Consider the following 12,428-nt stretch of genomic DNA (forward strand, 5'->3'; position numbering starts at 1 on the left):
TCAAGTTCTGTTTGAGAAGTCTGGCACATTGCTAGAAATATGAATCTGAAGTTTAGGAAAGAAGGTGGACTGAGAAGAAGAAATGCTGAGTCTGAGGTTACCAGGGCCTGGAGGGTGCTTGTGGCAGAGGAAGGCTGGATGATGACTCTGCCTCTTTCCCTTGCTTTCTGGGGCCGCACTGAGAACACACTTTCAGCCTCCCTTACAGTTGTGCGGCCGTGTCCATGTGGCTGGGTTCTGGCCAATGGAGTGAAGGCTGATGCCACTCGCAGACCTGGCCCATCCCGTCCATTCTGGTCACCAGTCCCCTACCATAGGGGTCAGCAGCCTTTTTCTGTAAAGGGCCAGACAGTAACTGTTTTAGGCCTTGTGAGCCACACAGCCTCCTCTGTGACGGTTCAGAAGGGCCTCCTCTGTCCCTGTAGCATGAAAACAGCTGTGGCAATATGTAGATGATGGTCTGACTGTGTTCCAATAAAACTGCATGTACAAACACAGGCCGACCTCTGCTCTCTTCTAATCTGCTGCCTGGGCTCTGGTGTCCGGGTCTCCCTCAGAAGCCGTGTATTGAGAAGAGCACACCTTTAATCTGTCTATGTCACTGAATGACCGCAAGGAACAGAGGTCCCTGGTCATTTGCTGCCTAGCTTGCCTTTTAACACGAGTGAAAAATAAACCTATAGTGTGTTTAGCAAATGAAACTTGGTGGGGGCGGTTATCTCTTGTATGAATTAGTGTTCCTTTAGGACAGAAATTGGTCCCAGGAGTGGGGTTAAAACCCGGAGTTAAAAACCGTAGTGAAAATCTGAAATGTATGGTCCTGGTTTGTGTCGGTGGGGGAGGTGGCGAGGAGACCGCTGCGCGTCCGGGAAGGTGGAGACCCGTGCTTTGCGGCGGCAAAACCTGTGGTAGGACAGTTGCTGGAGATGAGCAAGCCCCTGTCCTCATTCTCGGGGAAGCAGGCGGTTGTAAAGCAGATTGTCACAGAGAGCCTTGGTTGTCACAGACAGTATTTAGCAAGGTATTAGAGGAATAAGATGAACCCAGGCAAAAACTGGCTGGTTTGCAAGCAAGACTAAAGTGAAACAGAAAGGTTCCAGAAATCTGGGGCCTTGGTTGGGAAAGTTGACTGCTTGTAGATGCAGACAGAAGGAAGTCGTATTCAACAGCCCTTTGAGCAGCGAAGGCCCATTAAGCCTCGGCCCTGAGCCAGGTCAGAGTAAGGAGGGGCTCCTTCCTCCTGGCCTGAGAGCCTCCGGTGTCCTTTAGTACATTCAGGGGGATGGCCTGAGGGCAGGAAGCCAAAAACCAGTCTGGAGAACCACGTTCAAAATGAATTTTGCATGTGGTCACTGGCACCTGAGACTGACTGGAAGCAGGGAGATGAGGAGACTTTCAGGTTTGTTTTTTTTTTTGTTTTTTTTTTTTTGCGGTACGCGGGCCTCTCACTGTTGTGGCCTCTCCTGTTGCAGAGCACAGGCTCCAGACGCACAGGCTCAGCGGCCATGGCTCACGGGCCCAGCCGCTCCGTGGCATGTGGGATCTTCCCGGACCGGGGCACGAACCCGTGTCCCCTGCATCGGCAGGTGGACTCTCAACCACTGCGCCACCAGGGAAGCCCAACTTTCAGATTTTGAGGGATCCGTCCTGTCAAATAAGCCAGAAGCCTGAACTAAAAAAAAAAATCTCTGCTCCTTTGGACCTTAAAACCACCTTCAGGCCTCAGAACTTTTACCAGTGGGAGCTGCAGGCTGAAGGAGAGAAGCAGTGACCAAGGAAGGCACTCCCCTAACACCCACTCCAAACAGGCTGCTGGAGCAGAGTGGCAGGAAGAGCCCTTGGAGGGGGAACAGGGACCACGGAGGACACTGGACAGGGCAGAATCTCCTGGCAGCCACCTTCCCAGCGCCTGTCTGACTGGATTTCACAGTTGCTGTGATCACAGTCTGCTCTTCACCTTCCATTCTTCTCCTGACTGCGGTGTGTGTTGTGGACATCCTGCCACTGGATAGTGAGTGTGTGTGTGCGTGCGTGTGTGTGTGTGTGTGTGTGTGTGTGTGTGTGTGTGTGTTGGGGCAGGGGGAGGGAAGGACACAGATAACTTGTTCTTTTAGTTTGTTGGTTTCCAGATCACAAGGAACCACACTGGACCTGGAGAGAGAACTGTGCATCTCCTGGTGGTACCAGGGTGTGGCCAAGGTCCCAGGAAGAAGTGAGGGCACAGGAGTGAGAGCGTGTTCTATGTGGGAGAGAAAGAGAGAAACGGCGCTTCAGTGACCAGAGGGGCAGCCTGGGCAGGGACTAGTCTGTGGCTCGCCCCACCTAACCCCCTGCTTCCTGGTGCACCCCTAGACCCCATCTCCCTCCTTCTCTGTGGTTAGCTGTGGCCATGGGCGGTGCTATGGACTGGATGTTTGGGTCCCCTCAAATTCATATGTGGAGATCCTACCCCCAGTGTGATGGTTTCAGGAGGTGGGGTCTTTGGGAGGTGATTGGGTCATGAGAGTAGAGTCCTCATGGATAGAATTAGGACCCTTATAAAAGAGGCTGCAGAGCTCTCCTGCCCCTTCCCCCATGTGAGGACACAGCAGGACAAGCTGGCTGTGAACCAGGAAGTGGGCTCTCACCAGACACCCAATCTGCCGGAGACTTGATCTCGGACTTCCCAGCCTCCAGACCTGTGAGAAGCCCGAGTAGACTAAGACAGATGGTGTTTTGGCCAAAGGAAGGTGGGTGGAAGTGACATCTGCAGCTGTCACTTCCCAAGAAAATAAAAACCCAAGAAACCTTCCTTCCACACTGTTCTCCATGTCCTCTTCGGCCCCTGGCTGGATGTAGATGCCCAAGGTCACCATAGAAACCACGTGGTAAAGAAGACAGGGGCTGACCCTTGGTGACTTTGTGGAACCCAGTGCCAGCTGGATCTTCTATGCAGAAACACCTCTCTATTGCATTAAGCCACTGAAACCTTGGGTATGCGTGTCAGGGTGGCTGGTGTCACCTTCACTAACGCCTAGTGGGAGCTGTGGGGTCGGAGGAGCCAGTGCAAGGGGAGGGGTGGCAGGGGGCGTGTTCTGGGGAACACCACTGCTTGCTGCTCGAAAGGCAGGTGAAGGGGGAGGATGAGGGTAGTAGGGCTTCCGGATGAAAAAGACTATGGTAGGTGGAGAAGGAACCTGTTAAGACCCTGTTTTGCAAACAACCCCAGGGTCAGGCGCAGGGTACAAGCGTGGCCCAGCGTGAGTCCTGGTATGGGAGATGGGTCACCACAAGGCCACACGGTGAATGCAGCTCAGAGCGAGATGCGAGGCAGTGGGAGCCCAGGAAGGATGCTCAGCTCGAAGGGGGGGCTCTGGGTGAGGGACTTCTTGGGCTCATGGGCCCCTCTGAGGACCAGACAAAAGCTAAGGCCCTTCTCCTAGAGCGATGCGGACAGCAGGCATCTACCATGTGACCCCAGCCTCAGCACTTCCTTAGACCTCCGGAAGTGGCCCAGGAGCCTGGGGGAAGAATCCCTGCCAACCTCGATTAACTGCCTCCCATGGCCCTGCAGGGATCTGTACTTTGAAAGGAGGCAACAGAGATGCTGGGTGGAACTGGCTCAGAGTCACACAGCTGGAAGAGGCAGCACCTGAATCGAGGGCAGGCTGGTCTGATCTCCTGTTCTCTTTGCACGACACCCAGGGCCTCTTCAGCTGTCCGGAGGCATTGCCGCAGCAGAAGATGCCTGGAGCGACCCCAGGAGAGAAACCTGAGGCCTGGAAACGGGCAAGGCCTTGCTCAGGAGGGGCACAGAGGCTGGAGCTCAGGCCCGGCTGCGTCCAAAGCCCACATGGAGCGGGGTGGGCGACCCCGAGGACACAGCAGGTCACTGGTGTGGGTGGCTGGAGTGGAGCCAGCCCTGGCATCCGGGGGTGGCAGGACCAGGTGCGAGAAGATGCTGCACCTGGCGTGCCCACTGCCAGCTCTTTCCTCTCCCTGAGTGAGGAGGGGTTGGGGGCCTGGGCTCTGCTGGCCTCTCTTCAGCCCAGGAAATCCATCACTCAGCCTTTGCTTCTCCCGGCCTCACAAGAAGAACGACTGGGGACGGGAAGGGATGTGACACAGTTCCAAAGATCACCGCAGGGAATCGGACATTTTCAGCGCTCCTGAAGGACGTGGGTGAGAAGCTTTCTCTGGTCACTGGTTGTTGGGTGGTGAGTGGTTGACGGGCAACAGTGCTTGTTCAACCTGGGATAGGAACTGCGACTTTAGGTGGCTGGGTCATTTGTGGAGAGAGTGTCAGTGGCTGGGGTTGGTAGGGTCAAGGGTCCAGGAAGAGAATGAAGGATGCCATCTCAGGAGGGGTCCACTGCGCTCAGAGCGGCAGTAGGACCATGAGGCAGCGAGTCCAGGTGGGGGCTCATCCGGAAATCTTTGCCATGGTAGCCGGAGGGCTCTCAGTCTTGGGTCAGGGTCAAGGGTCCCAAGTGCTAGACCGGGTCCTACGTGAAGGGTGGGGCACAGGATCTGGGAGGGTAATTTGGTGCTCACCCCTGATGAGTGAGCACTGAGCAGGCAGCCTTCCCCAGCTGGTGGAATTGGGGAGCCACCCCCATGGAGGCTGCAAGGTGGCTCTGGAACTGCAGAGCACAGACACCACGACAGGTGGCCTCACGTCCACGACCACCATGAGGATGCTAATTGCTCTCTAAGTGGCTGTCCTCTTCGTCTGGGCACAGAGCCAGACTACATTCCCAGCTTCCCTTGCAGTTAGATGAGGCCCTGTGACTGAGTTCTAGCCCATGAAATGTGATCACTTCTCTAGGCCTGCCATAACTATAAAAAACGTTCTCATTGCATGGTCCTTTATGACCTCTCCCCTTTCGTTACGGTGACCTTGGAAGCCAGGTGTTGAAGTTGACAGAGCCCAGGGATTTGAAGAATTTACCCATGGAGAACTCTATCCCCAGCCACCAGAACTGGACCTGCCTGGGACTGTTCATGTGAATGAGAAATAAACTCAACTGTGTTTATGCCGTTATCATCCGGGCTTGTTTACTGCAGCATTAACTTACCCTGATAATAAGATAACCATAAACTTTCAGGCCACAGTCTCCCTTTGCTTCCATCTCCAGCTATTCTGACACCTGTTCAGAAGTCTGGGCTCCCAGCCTGTATCAGATGCGGAACCTGAACTTCTTGGAGAACAGTGCCCGTCTCACTAGTCACAAGCCAAGTCACTTGCCTTGCATGATTGGGCTGTTGGTGGGCTGAAGTACCACCCTGGGGAGCCAGGCTCCTGGAAAGTGGTTTGTCCACCCTTGAAGGTGGTCTTAATTGCTTCTATCTGGGATGTTGACCTCACCTAGGACCAGATTTCGCCAGAGGCGGTCCACCTGTGTTTGGTGGACCAGTGCAAAGAGGGCAGCACGCTAGGTGATGCTGGCTCAGAGAAGACCGAGGAGACAGGCTGAATGGGTTTCTCGGCTTCTGGAGGCCCGGTTCTGCCCCTTGAGGCTGGACATTTCTCCTTGTTGAGGGGCTGGCTGTAGTGGTGAGAAAACAGTGATGGAGTTTCTCTGGTCTCTGGTGAACACTAGGAATGTTGGGTATCTTTGACAGAAAGTCTACTCAAACTAGTTAAAATGAAACCAGGAGCCTCTGTTGGAAGGACACTGAGGAAAGCCCTAGAGAGTGACATGAACCGGGGTGTCTCTGAGACCTCAGAAGCTGAGTCAGGGTGTCCATCCTCCAGCAGCTGCATCCACGTCTTCCAGCCCCATCACATGAGGGGGAAAGCCTCAGCAGAGAAGCCCCAGGCAGTGTTCTAACGGGTCTGTCTTGGCAAGCACATAGCCAGGAGGGTGGGGTTTGGCCTGAGTCACGGATGGGCAGCTTGGGGCAGGATCTCGGTGGAAGAAATAAAGCTTCGCTTCATTAAAATTCAGAAACCAACATCTGCAGAGAAGAATAGCAGACAATTACTTTCCTGCTCAACTTTCTTAGTATAGTTGACCCTTGAACAATGGGGGTGGTGGTGGGTAGGGGCGCCAGACCTCTGAGGAGTTAAAACTCTTTTAGTCGGCCCTTCGCATCCACGGTTCCGCATCTGTGGATTCAGCCAACTGCAGATCATGTAGTACTGTAGTATTTACTGTTAAAAAATCAGAGTATAAGTGGACCAGCACAGTTCAGACCTGTGTGGTTCAAGAGTCAGCTGTATGTGAAACAAAGGAACCTAGTCTAGTAGAAAACTATAGTAGGAAAAGAATCTAGTGGGTTCACAGTTTATGTCTGAAGTGATCAACAGTAGGCATAATTCATGAACCGTCATTGCATCCCGTACTATTTATGCTTTATGATTTCACTCAATTATCTAAAATGGATTTTACAACTTTGATATTTATAATGATGATGGTGATGATAATGACAAATGTGTTTTATTGCTGCTAAGTTCCAGGCACAATTCTTTTTATTTTTTTTAATTTATTTTTATTTTTTAAATTACCATTTCTTATTTATTTTTGGCTGAGTTGGGTCTTCACTGCCGTGCACGGGCTTTCTCTAGTTGTGGCGAGAGGGGGCTACTCTTCGTTGCAGTGCACGGGCTTCTCATTACGGTGGCTTCTCTTGTGGCGGAGCATGGGCTCTAGGCGCACTGACTTCAGTAGTTGTGGCACGTGGGCTCAGTAGCTGTGGCTCATGGGCTCTACAGCACAGGCTCAGTAGTTGTGGCGCACGGGCTTAGCTGCTCTGCGGCATGTGGAATCTTCCCAGACCAGGGATCGAACCCAAGTCTCCTGCATTGGCAGGCAGATTCTTAACCACTGCGCCACCAGGGAAGCCCTGTACATTTTTAAGTGGCTAAAATGGTAAGTTTTATGTTATGTGTAATTCAGTACAGTAAGAATAGTAGGAATAGATAGGCCTCCTTCAGACAAATCCCTGAAGCGTCAAGTCTCAGGTGACGATGTGAGTAGGACTCCAAAACGATGCCCTGCCTGGGGAGGTCGAGGTCCACAATACACCAGCGCTGGGACCTGTCTCAGGTGAGCATGGGGTGGGGTTGCTGGAGTGCCATTTGGCTTGGCCCTTGTATCTCTAGAAGACCTCACGTGGAGAGCCCGGCTGTTCCCTCTAGGCCAGGTTGTTTGTGCAGAAGCAAAGAGGCACGTGCAGGACTTGAAGGTTCTCACACAGCCTTAAATTGATGCCATGTCCCTGGACCACAGCACTTGTGTGAGTTAACTGTGTTCACAGGTCCTAGAATTATCTGTGCATAGCACTTTTCAGTGTAGGATATTGTTTTCTTTTTTCCCCCTCAATATATTATTATAATAATTTTCAAACATACAGAAATGTTGAGTGAATATCCGTCTACTGTAGGATATTTTTTGTTGTTGTTGTTGTTTTCTTGTTTTTTTTGCGGTACGTGGGCCTCTCACTGTTGTGGCCTCTCCCGTTGCGGAGCAACAGGCTCCAGACACGCAGGCTTAGCAGCCATGGCTCGCGGGCCCAGCCGCTCCGCGGCATGTGGGATCTTCCCGGACCGGGGCACGAACCCGTGTCCCCTGCATCAGCAGGCGGACTCGCAACCACTGCGCCACCAGGGAAGCCCTAGTGTAGGATATTTTTAAAAGATTTAAGTCTACATGTTATCAGTATTTGGTGGGCTGAATAATGGTCCCCAAAGAAATCAGGTCCTAATCCCTGGAATCTGTAAATATCGCCTTAGATGGCGCAAGATGTGATTAAGCTAAGGATTTGGAGGTGAGGAGATTAACCTGGATTATCTGGGTGGGCCCTAAATGTCACCACAGGTATTTCTATAAGAGGGAAACTTCAGGAGATGTTCCCACAGAAGAACAAAAGAGATCACAGCGATGCCGCCAGGGAGCTAGAAGCCAAGAGAACCTGGAAGAGGCGAGGGACGGATTCTCCCAGTAAAAACTGATTTCACACCTCTGGCCTCCAGAGTGTGTGAGAGAATAAATCTCTGTCGTTTTGTGGTAATTTGTTACAGCAGCCGCAGGAAACCAACACACAGTGACACAGGGTTATCATTAAACCGTAATCAGTAGAATATTCTGTCTTACTCAAAATGCAAAAGTAATTTTTTGCTGCAAAGGTCCTGATATTTTATATCACTCAAAAGTACATCAGTCTGTTTACTTTCGGGGGCAGAGAAATAAAATATTTCATTGCTTGTGTGTGTGTGCATCAAAAACACTAACTTAATGAATACAACATTTAAAATATGTCACAGTCTTAGAAACCCTATTTTGGTATTTCTTTCATTTTAATTAAAAAAAAATTGAAGTATAGCTGGTTTACAATGTTGGGCCAATCTCTGCTGTACAGTTAAGTGACTCAGTTATACACATTATTGTGGTATTTCTTGAGTTAAAAAAAAAAACAAAACCATACTGGGAGCCTCAGAGAAGGGACATGGTCTTGGCCCCTCTCCCATCCATTTGACGCTGGTGTCCTGTGCCCCACAGGGCCTGGCCGGGCTCCTCCTGTCACGGCTACAGCACCTGCCTAGTGAGTACCATCCCTGGCCTCTTTCCAACCACAGAAGTCACCCACCCTCTTGTCCTCTCTCTCTCGCTGCCCTGGCCCACCACATACCCTTGCCTACCATACACTCTCACCCACCACACACCCTCGCCTACCACACGCCTGCCTGTCCAGCTCCAGCTCTGTCAGACCCCCGGGTGGGGCTGGGGACCTAGAAAGGTGCAGGGGAAACTCTTACACACTAAGGGTGAGAACCTCTGCCTTGGGTGTTAGAGATGCCTCAACTCTGTGGCCTCCAGTGGATTCTCACACCCAGAGAGGCTGTCCAGGGGCACGACAGCCTGTGGAACGGCCAGAATGGGTCATCCTGGCTGTGGGCATCCACTGCTGTCTCCCCTTTGCTCAGCCAAGTGACCTTGGTAGTTTCCAAGAGGGTCAAAAATCTGCATGTGAGGGTGAGGTAAGCATGGCCGGAGTGGCACACTCCTGGGCTTGTGTCTCTGCAGTAGCCAGAAGCACCGGAGCCAGAGCTACAGGCTGAATTGTGAGGGAAGAGGGAGGATCAGAGGTTCCAGTGAAACAAGGCCGAGGGTCAGGGTCTAGTAGGAATTTAGAAACCTGAAATGTGAGAAAAGGCTGGTAGCTGGGATGGAAAACGACAATGCCAGGCTCTCCGGAGTGCGGTCTATAAGCCGTGTTTGCTGTGAGGCTTCCAGTTCCCCAGGCGTGGTGGGTGGGGTGGAGGACGCTGCATTTCTGAGGAACACCCCAGGTGGCTCTTGTGTACGTGAGCTGTGAGTGTATATTTTTGTATACGTGCATGTGTGTATGTACATGGGTATTGGGTATTGAAGCACACATATGTACATGTGTTTGTGCTTAAGTGTGTGTGTGTGTGTGTGTGTGTGTGTGTTTTCCTAGGTGGACTCGCAGGGAGCTGGTGACTGACTGGAAGGTGGAGGGAGGGAGAGTGTGGTCAGGGATAGCTGACGATTTTCTCCTGGGGACTCAGTGCCGGTGATTCTAGGAGAGTGACTGACGCGTGCTCACGTGATGTTGCGCGGCTAAGTAGACGAGCGCACTGAGGTGGTCACACAACTCCAGGTGACCAGGAGGGCAGTTTGGGGCTTGCCTCCAAACCCTTCCAAAGAAGGGACCGTGGCGGCCCAGCAAAGGAGTGCGAGCGCAGTGCCGCATCCGGTCCTGGCCTTTGGGCCCCTCTTTGACCTTGGTTGTCGTGGTCCTGGGTTACTCACAGACCCTCCCCTCTATCCCCGGCTGAGCAGACTCTCAGCCTCCCGGCATCCCTTTCTTACAATCCCGATGCCACGTCTGTGGAGCCCTACCCCTGCACTTCTGATGCTCCGGGGTCGCCCCTCCTAACCCATCAGGGTGGGCTCAGCCTCCAGGCCCTGCCCTGTGTGGCTTCCAGTGACCTGGGGGCGGGGAGTCTCTCTGCACCACTTCCAGCCACAGGAGGGCTGTGTGGACCACCCTGGCTTTGGGCAGGAGGAGAACAACTTTCCAGTTGAGTGAGGATTAAAAAGGCCTCCCCAGTGTGCAGGTAGCCATCAACTCCAAGTTAATCCCCTTCCCACCCCTGCAGCGGCAGCCGAGCTTAACCGTTTCACGCCCGTGTATACACCTGGTGACTGTTGTGGGGAGCTTCACGGTGGCTGCCCCCCGCGCCCCACCTTGAAGTCGAGGGACAGAGGGGCTACTGTGATGCCAGAGACCAGCGTGGGGTGGGCTCCTTTAAACCAGTAGCTGCTGCAAGGATGCCAAGAGGCCACGGGTGGGGAGTGTCGAGCAAAAAGGAGCAGAAACCACCAACGGCGCTTGGGTCAGGGAAGGCCTTGCGCGGGAGGGTATGCAGAGAGGGGAGCCTGGCGGGAGGGCGGGTCCGGGACTGGTAAGTTCGCTGGACGCCCACCCCAGGGACACAGGTTGGTGGCTTGTCTCCTCTGTCCACCCCTTTGCCTGGCTCTCCTGGACTCCCAAGACAGACTCTGTAGGTCCAGGCATCAGACCATCAGACTCAGAGGCAGAGGGATGCAACTTCTTTATCTTTGCTTCCTTTTAAAAATGAAACCCCCCCTCAAGCCAACTTGCCATGTTTCACTGGCTGGAATTGCTTCGCCTGCCCAGCGCGCCTAACCAGTCTCTTGGCAAGAGACCCGAGCCGCCAGGATTGTTTTGGAGCAGTTAAAATTCATGCCCCTGGGGCTTGACGGGCCCAGCCTTCCTGAAGATCACGGCTGCTTCCTCGAAGAGCAGAGGGTGAACCAAATTGGGCTTCAGCCAGCAGGAAGACGTGGGGAATGGAGGCGTCGGTCAGGCAACAGCATCTGTCATGGAGAGAAAAAGGAGGCCCGGGTGTTTAGGAACAACATAGCAGCTCCAAAGAAGGGTGACACTTGAAATCGAGGCAGAATCTCTCATTCGCTCAGCATTGCTTTGACCACACACCAGCTGACTGTGGGCTAATGTGACAGGGCCATGTTGACAGTCCTGTCCTGGGTGATGTTACTGACCGTGGACCACTTACGCCCTCACTAGGTGCTGCCTCTGGACATGGTTATGAGTGAGCTTTGTGGAAGCACGGCCATGACCTTTGTAAGACAGGAGGCCAAGGTGTGTTGTGGACCCTGAGGTGGCTGGAGTTTGTGGTAAATTAGAGTGTGGTAGTGAGGATGCTGAGGGAGGGTGGAAGGGAGGCAGCCAAGGGAGGGGTGCGTCTCAGGGCTGTGGGTTCCAGGGATTGGAGAAGCAGCTGGAAAGTTTGAAGACCCTTGAGCATCTCTGCCACCCACCTCAAAGGAGCCCCAGGTGCCTCCAGAGCAGGAGTGGAGGGAGAGGACCGAGTCTCCCGGTGAGAAGAGAAGAACTTAAGCACAGTTCTAGAGACCCCTGGAGAAAGCACCTTGAAGCTGGGTACCTGAGTGTGGTTCACAGAATAACACCCCCTCCTCCCCACTCACCCCCTGAGATGTTCGTGTCCTGATTCCTGATCCTGTGACTATGTAACTTTATATGGAAAAGAGGACTTTGCAGATGAGCTCAAGTTAAAGATCTTCAGATGGGGACAGTGTCCTGGATTAACGGGTGGGCCCCATGTAACCACAAGCATCCTTATTAGAGGGAGGCAGAGGTGAGACAGGAGAGAAGATGTCGCGCTGCTGGCTTTGAGGATAGAGGAGGGGGACGTGAGCCAAGGAATGCAGGCAGCCTCTAGACCCTGGAAGGAAAGGAGCAGGTTCTCACTGCATTAGTTTCCTGTGGCTGCCGGAACAAATCACCTCAAATCTGGTAGCTTAAACAAGAGAGATTTATTCTCTTACAGTTCTGGAGGCCAGAAGTCGTGTTGAAGTCAAGCCCCCTCTCTGGAGGCTCAAGGGGAGAATCTGTTCCCTCCTGTTTCCAGCTTCTGGTGGCTGTTGACTTTCTCTGATTTATGGTTGCATCATCCCAATGTCCGCCTTCTCCACTCTCTCTGTCTTCTCATCTGCGTCTCTCTTATAAGGATACACGTGACTGCCTGACGGCCCACCCAGAAAATCCAAGAGAAGCTCCTCCTCTCAAGATCCTTAACTAACAACTTCTGCCATATAAGGTACCACTCGCAGGTTCCAGGGATTGGAACAAGGAGGACACAGAGGACTGAATAGGCAACAGCTCTCTTAGAGGTAACTAGGCGGTCACTTGGACAGAGAGGATGAAGACGAGAGGACTCGGGTTTTCCTCCTCACCATGGACCACGCAGCTCTGTCTGCCATGGCTCTCCCTGGAAACATCTTTCCCCTTCAACCTCCTTGGTCTCTAAAATCCAGTCAGTTGTGTTCATCTTCTGGTTTCTCAGAGGCTCCTCTGCCCTCTACCCTCAGCCACAGGGCACTTAGCACAGCATCTGGCCCCAGCAGGTGCTC

Source organism: Orcinus orca, chromosome 19 (genome assembly GCF_937001465.1).
Source record: "Orcinus orca chromosome 19, mOrcOrc1.1, whole genome shotgun sequence".
Taxonomy (NCBI): Eukaryota; Metazoa; Chordata; class Mammalia; order Artiodactyla; family Delphinidae; genus Orcinus; species Orcinus orca.